The sequence below is a fragment of the Neopelma chrysocephalum genome, unplaced genomic scaffold (genome assembly GCF_003984885.1).
Source record: "Neopelma chrysocephalum unplaced genomic scaffold, ASM398488v2 Primary Assembly neopelma1_347, whole genome shotgun sequence".
Taxonomy (NCBI): Eukaryota; Metazoa; Chordata; class Aves; order Passeriformes; family Pipridae; genus Neopelma; species Neopelma chrysocephalum.
The window spans coordinates 1,135,168-1,147,516 of record NW_020898011.1 but is presented as its reverse complement, the minus strand read 5'-3'; the positions used below and the strand labels follow the sequence as shown (position 1 = coordinate 1,147,516).

The window sequence follows — 12,349 nt, the reverse complement described above, 5'->3', positions numbered from 1 at the left end:
CCTGGGCTAGTGGAGGGTGTCCCTGCTCATGGCAGGGGGTTGGAACAGAACGATCTTTAAGGTCCCTTCCAACCCAAACCATTCCATGGATCTATGATGTTATGGAGCAGGGGCGACTCCGCAGTGGCCACGAGCTGTGGGGCGCTCCCCCTGGGCTTTGGGGTGCACAGATCCAAATGCCCAGCTGGCACCCACAACTTGTCCTACTGTGGGGCAGCAGGACTGGGCAGGAGCTGAAAAGGAATGGGGATGGAGAGCAGGACTCCTGAGCATTTCAGCTTCATGTGGCACGCAGCTATCCCAGGAAGCAACGTCTTTTTTTATGCCTTATTTTTTTTCCTATCTGCTATCTTCCAGTCCAAAAAAAGCTACAGGACACAGAGCATGGTTTATGCACATGGCAACCTGAACACAGCAGGAAATCTTAAAATTTCAGCTGCATACACAAACCCCTCTAACACATGTATATTTTATTTGATTTACTGCGATACTTTTCTTCCATCTCTTGAAAGTAATTTTTCTCTAAAGCGTAACTGCTTAATTGGCAAGTGTACAAAATATAATTACACTGCATACAAGTTACAATATTGCTTATGGGAATATCACTGTTGATGCATTCTGCTTTATTTTATGTTTAATCTCTATTAAGAGATCTGTATGAAAATAGCAAGGTACTCTTGATCTTATAAACATGACACATGGTTCAGTCATTTTCTGCCTTACCAGGGCCCAAATAAATGGAATTGAAAGACAATAGAAAATTCCTAGGGTGGCCTAACATGTCCAGGTTAATGAAATTCTTCCATTCTCCTCTAGAGGAAGTGCAGACCACAGGACACTTAACAAGGAAATATCCAAACTCTCCAGGCCAGGGTTTGTTACATCCATTACACCACCAAAGCGATGGAAGGACAACACACACAGGAATACACAGTTCCAAATGACAGCTTTAGGGGGGTTATTACATTCCCTACAAGGACCTTTGCAATCTCATCTTTTATAGTGGAGGGATACAGAAGTAACAAAGACGTGGATGACTGGTGCCAGGATCCTGAGCAGTGCCCAGCACCTGGCAGCAAAAAACTCGCCCTTCATGCCCCTGTCTCTGCCAGCCAGACCAATGCAATTCCCAAATGGCATGAAGCTGTGTCAGGGCAGGTTTAGAATGGATCTCAGGAAAGGGTTTTCCCCAGAGGGTGGTCAGGCACTGAACAGGCTCCTCGGGGCAGTGGGCACAGCACCAAGGCTGACAGAGCTCAAGGAGTGTTTGGACAACACTCTCACGGACACGGTGGGACTGTCAGGGTGTCTGCAGGGCCAGGACCTGGACCGAATGATCCTTATGGGTCCCTCCCAACTCAGAGGCAGTTGTGGGTCCCTTCCACCAGCCCCCAATTGGCTCCCCCTCCTGTGAGCACTTGCACAGGTGAGTAACATTACACACAGGAGTAGCTGTGCTGTATGGAAATGGGTCTCACTGGTCTGAGAGTTCACCACCATGGGCAGGGTTTAAGTGCCTTAAAGGTTTATTTCACTTGCTTGAGTAATGAGATTAATGCAATGTTTGTTTGTTTAAGCTAAATCATACAAAGCCAAACATCTAAATGTCCTTAATTCACAGCATTAGCCCAAGCTGTGTTACCACGCGAGTCCATCTTACTATCTTCCCCCCCCCTCATTTTTAATTGCACCAACAAATTCCTAGTTTGCTCCAATTTCTCTCCCAGAGATCAGACAGCACACAGAGACCTTGAGTGGCCAAATAAACCACTAAACATCATTAGTTTGATGTTCTCACATATTCCTTGTTTTCTTTACAACTGGGTTTTTAACATATTTGACTTCTAGTCCTAAAAACCTGCAGATATAGACCTCTGTATATATATAGATTTACATTTATATATGTATACCTCTGTGTATAGACATAGAGGTAGATATATACTATATAGGTGTCTGTAGATACAGATGTACACTGTATATACAGAAAGGGGATCTGAAACAATGTTCCTGCCATAACAGCTCCATACTCAAGCACTACATGGAGCTGAGTGATCCCACAAACCTCCTCCATGAACGACAGATGACATGGACAGACCCATCTGCAAACTCACCTAAAAGCAGAGTAAATCTTCAAACATCCAACTGTACGTTCTTACTTCAAAAATAAATGTGCACACAAACAAAATCACTACACCAGCAATGTACAATTGATGTTTAAATCTGGATTTGACCTGGTTTGATCAGTTTTCACTCTTCTGCTCTCAAGTTTCCCACTATGGTAAGAGCTATTTCTGATGTTCTGTGGCCACCGAGAGCTGGCTTGGAGTTTGAATAAATTCTGCGTGATCAGATAAAGCACACAACTATCAAAAAAAGTAATCCTCCCTCATTTCCTTCCTGCACCTAAATTAACTCACACCTGACCCAGGCATTAGACACGATATGGACTAACATGGCCCTTGCAAACTTCTCACCCTGTGCCAAGTACCTGCTGTTGGCACTGAAGTTACTCATCCCTGTGACGGATGGATACAAGGCATTTTTTAGGGAAATGGTGGGGAAATGAAGAACCCACAGGAGTTTTCCTGAGTGCTCAAGGTCCCATCCTGTAATCTCCACCTTCAGACACAGGTCTCCTCTCTGCAAGTCATCTTCTTGAAGAAAATCTGTCATGCTGGTGCTTGGGATCTGCAAACACCTGGATGCTCTCATTTAACTGATAGGTTTTCACAGATTTTGAGGTCAGAAGAGACCACTGTGATTTTTTAGCCTGACACACTGTGCAGTAACTTACCTAAATTAATCACTGCTTGAGCCTCTTTCACTCCAATGAACAAACACCCCTGAATTCAGCATTTCCAAAGGTCGAGAAATCACCAGCACCTTCAGCAGCTTCTTCCACCATCAACAGTGCTGAAACCATGGACCTTCGCCCTGTTCTTTCCCTGGCTTCACCTTCCAGCTTTCAGGTCTTGTTAAAACTCTGCCTGCCAGACCGAAGAGCTCTTTATTATTCAATTTATTTTCCCCATGATAACACTAATTCCCTTAATTTACCTTCCAACACTCTCCTGGATAAGTCAAGCAGATGGAGGTCCTGGACCCTTCTCATGCATCCCTTCCCGACTCCTTCTGCGTTCCCGCAGCCCTCCACAGCCCCTCCTTGCCAGGGAGCAGGGGCAGGGTGGCTGCCACGTCCCTGCTCCAGCCTGGCAGCCACCTGCCAGCACAGACAAGGAGCACACAAGACCTTTGCCCATAATATCATATTAGCGGCGCTGGCTCGTGACTCCCCGCTCCTCCATAAAGACATGATTTCTCCAGACAGCATCCTGGAGCTACGGCCCCTGTTGTTTGCTCTCAGATAGAGAAATTTACAGTTGGCCATCTGAGAAATATTACCTGCTTGTATCCAGGCAATACAAATTGCTTTCACCAGCGGTCACTCCCGTTCGTTATTTACCACTCTCCCAATCTTTGTGACATTTCAAGCTTCAGCTGCAGTGACTCTCTGCCTTATCACGGCTTGCTTACACATTAAGCAGCGTAAGGACAAAAAGGAGCGTTCAGAGAGGCTGCTAGAAGGGGATGTTTGGGAATTATTCTTGATTTTACCACAGGATTTTGAGAGCTGACGCTCTGCTGGGTCTCAGCCACTGGTTTTTTGCACATCCCCAGCCTGAATTTATTGACCAATTCTAAGGAAATACCCCCCCCCTCCAGTCAACTTTATCAATCCAATCGATGAGGGATTCCTGGAAACAGAAAGTTAGTTCTCAAGGATGTGCTGCCCTTAAACCCAAGCCATTGGAGACTGAGTGCATCACCATCCTGCCTCCAACCTTAAATAAATCCCTAGCAGTGACTCGGAGCGTCTGTCCAGGACTCATGTTGAGCTGACAGGTTTGTGATACTCAGCCTGGCCCATTTACTGCTTTTCTAGAATAGTACAAGATAAGCATTGCCACGGTTCACTGGAACTCTCCAGTACTTCAAGACTTACTAAAATACACATTACTGGCTCAGTTTACTCTGTAAACCTTTTTTGATGAGAGACATCGGGGCTAGTCCACAAAGGTCTGACTAAAGAACATTTACTTCTACCACAGTTTTAACAGGGACTAAATACATCTCCCCCCCCCCCCAAAAAAAAAGTGTAATATTTTTGATGTTCTGTTAACCTCATCTAATAACCTAGTTTGATTTCTAGTATTTTGCAGAATTGTTTGTTGTCCTCATCACTACCAGCCACAGCTTCTCTCTGCACCCCTTTCCCTAAGCTCTGATGCCTGTTCTTGGCTATTGATTCCGCTCTCAGGCACATGGATGTGCAGACATCAACCATATCATAAGGGCTGAGCACCCAATTCAGCATCCAGCACCTTAAACAACCCAGAGCCCAGGCTGGAAGGATGATGGCTGAAGGTGGAACAGACAAGCAGAGACACTTGGTTGGATTCTCCCTCCTGACACATCATTCAACAGAAATTTTTTCAGAAACAACCACAACAAAAAAATCAGTGGCTGAAACCCCACTGCCTGTGGCTGGACCACGGTGAGATTTCATACCCCAAGCAAGGCTGGAACCAGTATTTAGTGAAGTTGGGTCACCTCCAAGAAAGCACAGATCCAAGAATTATGTCGAACTTCTGGCTAGACAAAACTAAAGTTGCACTTTTTCCTCCCCAAATCTGTCTAAGCTGATTCTAACTCAAAAAATTTGCTGTCCAGATGCACAGATATAGATATACAGATGGGAAAAATATGTCATTCTGGTGCTTCACCTAGGAGTGATATTACAGCAGATAAAACAATCCTGCTTCCTTCTGGAAACAGAAAATAGGTAGAATAGGTATTTCATCTGAGAAACACTGTTGTTAGTATTTCTTAGCAAAGGGCAAAGCTGAAGTTAGCACAGGTATTCCAGTACTAAACTTTGAGACACCCTAATTCCAGGCTCAAATGTTGCATTGTACCATTTTTTGTACGAAAAGAGGGACCGGCTCAGACCAGTGGCAAACATAAAATCTACACAAGCTTGTGCTGTGGGATCATGAAACATCAGACAACTGAAATCATAAGAGCTGATGAAAAGGATTTTTTTTCCATATATTGAAATTGATTGCATCTACAATTAATCCCAGCAAAACTCAAGTCTCTCAACTCCTAAGTGTAACATCTAGTATTTAGCCTTATTGCTTTGCTTAATATACTGATTCCTTCCAACATTCCTTCTCATGGAAAACCTGGGTTTCAGCATAAAAGTAAAAGAAGTAAACTCTTTATGGGTAGTTCCACAGGTATTAATACAATCTCTTATATTTGGCCTCACGTATTTTTAAAAGGGAATTTATTTGCAGGGTTCAGCTAACATAAACAAAGGACACTCTCCACACAGATATATCATTATAAAACTAAAGGATACTCTGGCAAAACCAGGGAGAGCTGACAAGGAAAGCCAAGATGCAGCTACTCTAAGAAGACTGCAGAAGGACAATTTTTAATTAAAAACTTTATCTGGAATGTAAACTACAAGCTCCCGACGCCCAAAGCGCTCCTTGTGCATCACCCATAGAGGAATAAGGCAGTCAGAGACCCCACACCGTGGGGAAGCCTCAGCCAGGGGTGTCCATGGAGGTAAACACACGTGCTTGGGATGCTGGAAAAGATGCAGGAAAGCTGGGAGCCATCCTGGATGACAGCGCTGCCACCGGCAGGCACCAACGGGGCCAAAAGGGAATTGTTTAGTGAGAAGGGAGGAAACAGGTCATGGCAGCTTCCCCTAAATATTAACAGAAATACCCATAACTGTAGGCTGAGGACCTGCAGAGCTCATTACACCTATCACAGCAACTTCCCTTAAATATAAACAGGAATATCCATCACTGCAGGAGGACTTGCAGAGCTCATCACACGCCATGGTGTGATACCCCCCACCTGCACAGGACCCAGCTATGGGGTTCATTGCTGGGTTTGCTTATTTTCTACCCCAGCAATGATGTACCAGCTCCACCCCTGTGTCAGCCTCTTTTGGGGCTGATACTGCAGTCCTCATACACCTGTCACTCTTCCCAAAGCCCATCATCGTTTCAAAGGGGCTCATCCACACTCCCAGCCAGGGTTGCTCATACCTTGCAGAGCCACACATTATAGTTATTACAGTGATAACCAAAAGCCAGGCTGATTTTGGAATATCCCACAATTTTGTGCCAACCTCCTCAGCACAAAAGCTCCTCTTTTTCCAAAGTGAATGGGTCACTAAAAACAAAAAAAACAAACAAACAAAAAACAAACAAACAAAACAAAACAAAGGAAAAAAGAGATAAGCAGCATCCATTATATATCTGTTATATTTAGCAACAGAGAATCCATCTGCATTACTCCTGGTCTCATTAAAGACTTGGCTCCTTGTAAATATTATGTCTGTAATCCACACATTCTCCCTCTACGCTGTGCTTCAGGGGTCTATTTCAGAAATAATTGGTGTATGCTGCTGCAAGGAAATAGTGGCTGAGTGTTTGACAACATTGCACAAGTTTATGTACATGGAGCAACCACGGCTGACCTGGTGTGAACATCAGCTCAATGAGGTTCCTACCAGCACCTCCTCACAAAACTCACAGCCAAAGGTACCCTGCGCTCTACACCTGTGCCCAAAGAAGGGTGTGAACGGTCAACCTCGAGTTGGCCACCATGGTGGCAAAGATCCTTCCTAATCTCACACTACTCTGACTGCTGGTGGGATCAGGGAGAGGACTTGGGCAAAGCAGAGCCCAAAATTCAACAATCAAACAAGTTGTTTTTAGCCACATAAAATCTACTTCCATCGGGGGGGGGTGGACAAGAGCCCAGTACTTCAGCAGGACCATTGTTTTTTACTGGCTTCAAGGATACACGAAATTACTGTCAGGTAAGGCTGGAGGAGCAAGTCATTAATAATTAAAGTCTACAACTTATGTGTTCAAGTAACTTGGGTTTTATTTGCATTTAACAGTAAAGGCCCAGAACAGATGGGACTTTATAGATGCCTATCAGGATGTCTACTTTGACCCACCCAGAATACCATGTATTTGGAAAACAAGGATGAATTACCCAAAATAACCCTATAACCCTTGAGCACACAGCTCCCAGCTGTGGAGCAGGGGGACCCTGAAAGGTGATGGTCTTCTAGGTGCTGTCCTCCTTTTGCAAAATCATACAAGCTGAGCATCCAGAACCCCCAGAGCATGCTCTGCTCCTGGGTGGGATTTCAGGATGGGCCAAAAACCCCATGAAAACCTCCAAAGTTGGCAACACCACCACACAGCAGCACTGAGGAGCTCCAGGAGGGGTTGATGGGTCTACTGAAGTTGATGCCAACAATGCTGAGTCCCCTCCACAGCTGCTGCAGGGGTCTGATGGCAGCTTCACGTCTACCTTCCAGGACCTACACACATTTCCCCACTGGCCAACACGTATGGGAAACACCAAAACCACAACACCGATGGGAACGAAGGCAGTGACACGTGCATCACTGCAGGGCATCCTCTGCAGCACCACAGCTTGGATGTCTGGGGGAAAACAGTGCCCCTGCTCCTCACCACACTCCTCCTGACACAGGACTCACGATTACAGACCCCAGACCAGCCAAAGCAAATTTCATCCCACCTGCACTGACCATCAGAGCAGGCAGATGCAAACCTCTCCATCAGGCCACGCTGGTTCCACCACATGCTTTTCCCATCCAACTATTCCAGGTGTATTTCTTTTTAATAATCCCACAGAAGTTCCCAATAACACAACCCAGGCATTAAAAAAATCACAACATATTCCAGGAAGTGTTCAAGGCCAGGCTGAGTGAGGCTTTGAGCCACCTAATCGAGTGCAAGGTGTCAGTGCCCATAGCAGGGGGGTTGGAGTTGGATGAACTTTAAGGTCCTTTCCAACCCAAGCCATTCCATAATTCTATGATCACTCTATGAAATCATTACAGAGCAAAAAAACCCCCTAAGCTTTGGCAGCAGGACCACTGTGACCTTCCCACACAGCACCGCTTCACCAGACCACGTACAACAAACCCAACCAACCAAAGCAAATGCCAATGTCCCACCAGCATTACCACCTCAGAGAGGAGAAACAAAAACTAATTAAAAAGCTTCAGATGTTTACTCCTGGTTCTTAAGAAATCACCAGGGCTCACAGTGCAAGAAACAGGAGTACACACTTATAAAGCATCACTGTAGAACTCAATAAATAACAACTGATTTTTCTGTGCTCTGTCACCAAAACTCCTGCTGAGTTCATGCAAAATTTTATGTGATGATTCTTAGTAAAATCCCAAAGATACCAATCTCTACACCATGATGGAGCTGAGCAGAAGGACAAGACATGTGGCATAATAAGAAGATTTGGTTTTCATGCCCTTGCTGGGGCAAAGAACAGTCATGGCATTTTTCATCCTTTTACCTGAATCTTATTTTCTTTGGCAAAGGAGAAGGAGCAAAAAATGAAAAAACAAGCCACAGGAACACAACAGAAGGAATAAGAGCTGGCCCAGGCAAACCTGAACACGACAAACTGCATTTTGAAATTACATCTTCCTACCTGGGTGTGACGAACTGCGTTTTGGAATTACATCTTCCAGCATCACAAACAGCAGTAGAGAAAACACCAATCAATTCCTGGCTAAAACAATTGTTTTATCCCAGCAACCAGAGAGAAACCAGCCGGGACTTGCTAAAACTTCCCCTTCAAAGTTCGAGCGCTCCCTGCAAGAGGGGACCAACAATCACCTTGCACCACCCACACACGGTCTTTTAACTCACCTGTGAGCCCTGATGCCATTTCTCCTGTCAGAGCCTATAATTGAAATATCCTTAACAGCTGGGGTGAGGGAGGCTGAAAAATCCCCAACCTCTAGGGCAGGTGTAAGCAATCAGCCCAGATTTCAGAGCTGCTCACCAGCAGCTCCACTCTCCACTTCTTTAACTTACTACACCGAGAATATAGAGCAAAGGCAGGAATACTCACACTAGATCTGATGTGAGGAGTAAATGTGACACCCATCAGGTTTTATGAGACAGCATCATCCACCAGATCTTAACAAAACACTTGCAAATTGCCAGTGCTGTGTTCCGAGAAGCTTTTCCATTTCTTCCACTTAAACACGAAGCCACTTTCAATTCCCATAGCTAGTAAAAAGCCCCCAAAAAACCCAGGGAAAAATTAACCTACCTTTTCCAAACGGTTGGGCAAACCCAGATTCAGGGTGTTTTTTCATTAGAGCATTTCATTCTTGCCAGAGTCAGCTGAACTGAAGAAGTTTTATTTGAACTGCAGCCAGCCTGATGGATAAATCAACTTTCCCGGCCAAAGGCTTCAGTACACCACTTCCAGCTCGTGCCTGGGACCTCATACTTTGAGGGTGATGTTTTTCCTGATACAAGGAATATTACCACCAGACCCCAGTGACAAATCTCTGCACTGAAACGCCGGCGTTAAAGATGACAGGCTCTGCTACAGTTCTTGCTCTGAGGACATTCCTTTGAATCTAGGAAAAGCAGGAGTGGAAAAGGGCACAACTCTGCCCTTGGAAAAGCAGGGGGGATGAGAGGGAGCTGTCAGCAAAGCGGGCTGTGGGGCAGCAGCTCTGTGGGACGTCTGGAGCTGCCCTGCCAGCCCAGCCCCGGGATCCCACATGGGCTGGCGAGGAGAAAACTACCTTAAAAAGAGGGAAAGCTGATGGCAAGAAAACATCATCTACAATTTGTACGCTATAAAGTTGACAATAAAACTCTGGACCATGGAAGCATCTCAGTCTGAAATTCCAAGAGGAAAAGGAAAAGTCAAACGCTCCTGCAACCGCACTCCAAAATACAGAAGAGTGCCACTGCTCTGACTAAACTACCTTACTTTCTGTTCAGCTTTAGAAATACTTGGTTATGACTTTTAAAGGGAAAGACACTTTGATTGTCCATGACTGGAAAGAGCTTGGATCAAGGGAGTAACGGCCGCAGCCCCCAGATGCGCCCGGGTTTGCAAACGATGAAAGCCAACCTCTGTCCCCGCTAATGGTTAACAGGTGGGCTTCACAAATGCCTCCAAAAATAAAAAGCTCCTTTCTAAAAATACCACCCTTCATTCACCACGCCAGATTTTCCAGAAAAATACTGACGATAGCTGACGTTTCCCAAACAATCGCTTCTACAGGAACTTCGGGCTGCCCCTGCAGCAGAAAGTTTTGTGAGGCAAAGAACACAAATCGAGCCCTGTGGATGGACCCATTCCCTGGGCCAGCTCCAGAGCTCGAGCACAAATCAGCTTTATGGAAATAACAGATTACAGAACACATCGCTACAAATAAATTATTTTTTTTTTTTACTACAGGATGCGTAATTGAAATGTCTGAGATCCAACAATCACCTCTGAATTCATAAATACCTCATAGTATTCCGAACACACTCTCCTATAATGAGACCGTCTTCAATTTTCCTTGGTAAAGAGACCTTTAAAGAATGCTAAAGCAGGTCGGCGCCCTTATGCACTGATGGAAACAGGAACAAAAGCATTTTGCCACCAGGCATCTCGTCTATCATTATTTTCTTCACTCTGCTTAAACAAACTGAAAAGTACGTGCCTTTTTCCCCCCCCTCCTAAATATCTGCAATAACTGCGATTTCATCCCGTCGGAAAGCCACCATCTGTATGAAAACAAGGGACCATTATACCGAACCGTCACCGGCGATCGGTTTTTTCCTGCTTCACTAATGTTTTTTAAAACACGGGATTAAAATGTCATCCCATCCCTCCCGTTCTAGGGAGCCGTGTGTATTCCTCTCCTCTGGTCACGGTATACTTAATCAAGTGTGAATGATTAAAGTACTTCAATTAGAGCTACGTACATTCATTGCAGGCAATTCAAAGGCAGCGGAGAAGTGTAGCTGAAAGAAGAAATTACTTCTACTACTTTGAGATCTCCATCTCCTACTTTCCTCCTCCCCAGCACAGCCAGAGCCCTGGGACCCGGCAAAGTACCAGGCGCTAAGCTCCAGCCAGGATTTACCTTGGGGGCACGTCCCTCGGCAGGACAAAAGGCTATTCTTTCCCCCTCTACAAGCTTTTTTTTTTGGGGGGTGGGGTATTTTTTTGGAGGGGGTGTGAAAAGAACAATCTCAGCGCGTAAATCCATGCACCCCCTCTGATTTTCCATTCTAGTGATATCAGGGAACGGCTTAAAATGTCCAAATCGGGGGGGGGGGGGAGGGGGGGTTTATAATAAATAAATAGTGGGGAAATTATTTTGAGATCTAAGTGGATAAAAGCAGGGGGGAAGGAGCAAGGCGCGGCCCCGCGGGCACCGCGCACCTCCGCGGGTTAAAGCGCGGAGAGTTGCTAAGTGACTGCGGGGCGAGTGCCCTTATTGAGCCGAAATAAAAGAATTTAAAAAAATGAAAATTAAAAAGAATAAAAATTAAATTTTTTTTTTCTAAATAACCTTAAAATTAAGAGTGGGGAAAAAAAAGGGCAATAACTAAACATACTCATCGTCCCGTGTCCCCCCCCCGCCAAAAAAAAAAACCCAGAGCATCGCGGGCGCCGCGGCCGCGGAGCAGCGGCCGCGCCGCACCGCGGGGTTCCCCCCTTCCCCAAACTTTCCTCCCGCCGCCGCCCCGTTAATCCCCCGGCAGATGTTGTCGGCGGCTCTCGGCAGCACTAAGTAAACAATGCGGGGCCCGACACAACAAAAGATTTCCCACTTCACCCGCCGCTCCGCGCCCACCCGCGCAACTTGCGCGGCCGCCTCCCACCACCATCGCATTCCCCCCCCCCCCCCCTTCCTTTTTTTTTTTTTTTTTTTTTTTTTTTTTCCTCCTCCATCCTCATCGCCGGTGAGATTCACTAAAGCAAAGATGTCCTCGCTTCTCCCTTGTCCTCCTCGCCGGGAAGCGCCGCCGTCGCCGCTCCCTTACCTGCTCCCGGCCGCGCCAGCCCCGCGCCGCTCTTAGCGCCGCATCCCTGCCCGCATCCGCCGCCACCGCCGGGCTCTGCACGCCGGAGATCCACCTTAAAAACGCCACCCGCTCGCACACCGCACAAAAAAAAAAAAAAAAATCCTCCCCCCCCCCCCCCCCCTCTCCCCGCTCTCCTGCTCCGCCCGCCGCCGCGCCGGGAGCGGACGGGGGCACCGGAGCCCCGCAGCAGCAGCGGGGAGGATGCTAATTGCAACTTGGGGGGGAGGGCCGCCCTTTTTTTTTCCCCTCTCTTCTCTTTCCTCTTTTTTTTTCCTCTTTTTTTTTTCCTTTTTTTTTGTTTGTGGGTTTGTTGTTTTGTTTTTTTTTTTAAGCCAGAAAGTGCCCGGGCGGCGCTGGGC

At 46.3% G+C, this 12,349-nt stretch overlaps 1 protein-coding gene across 1 annotated transcript in view; it reads right to left on the bottom strand.

Moving 5' to 3' along the window:
- CTBP2 (C-terminal binding protein 2) overlaps positions 1–12,063 on the bottom strand; it is a 138,822-nt gene extending 126,759 nt beyond the window's left edge. Inside the window, exon 1 of the mRNA XM_027705727.1 lies at positions 11,949–12,063. The gene's annotated coding sequence lies outside the window, so the exon portion shown is untranslated. The remainder of the gene's footprint in view (positions 1–11,948) is intronic.
- Positions 12,064–12,349: the final 286 nt, after the last annotated feature.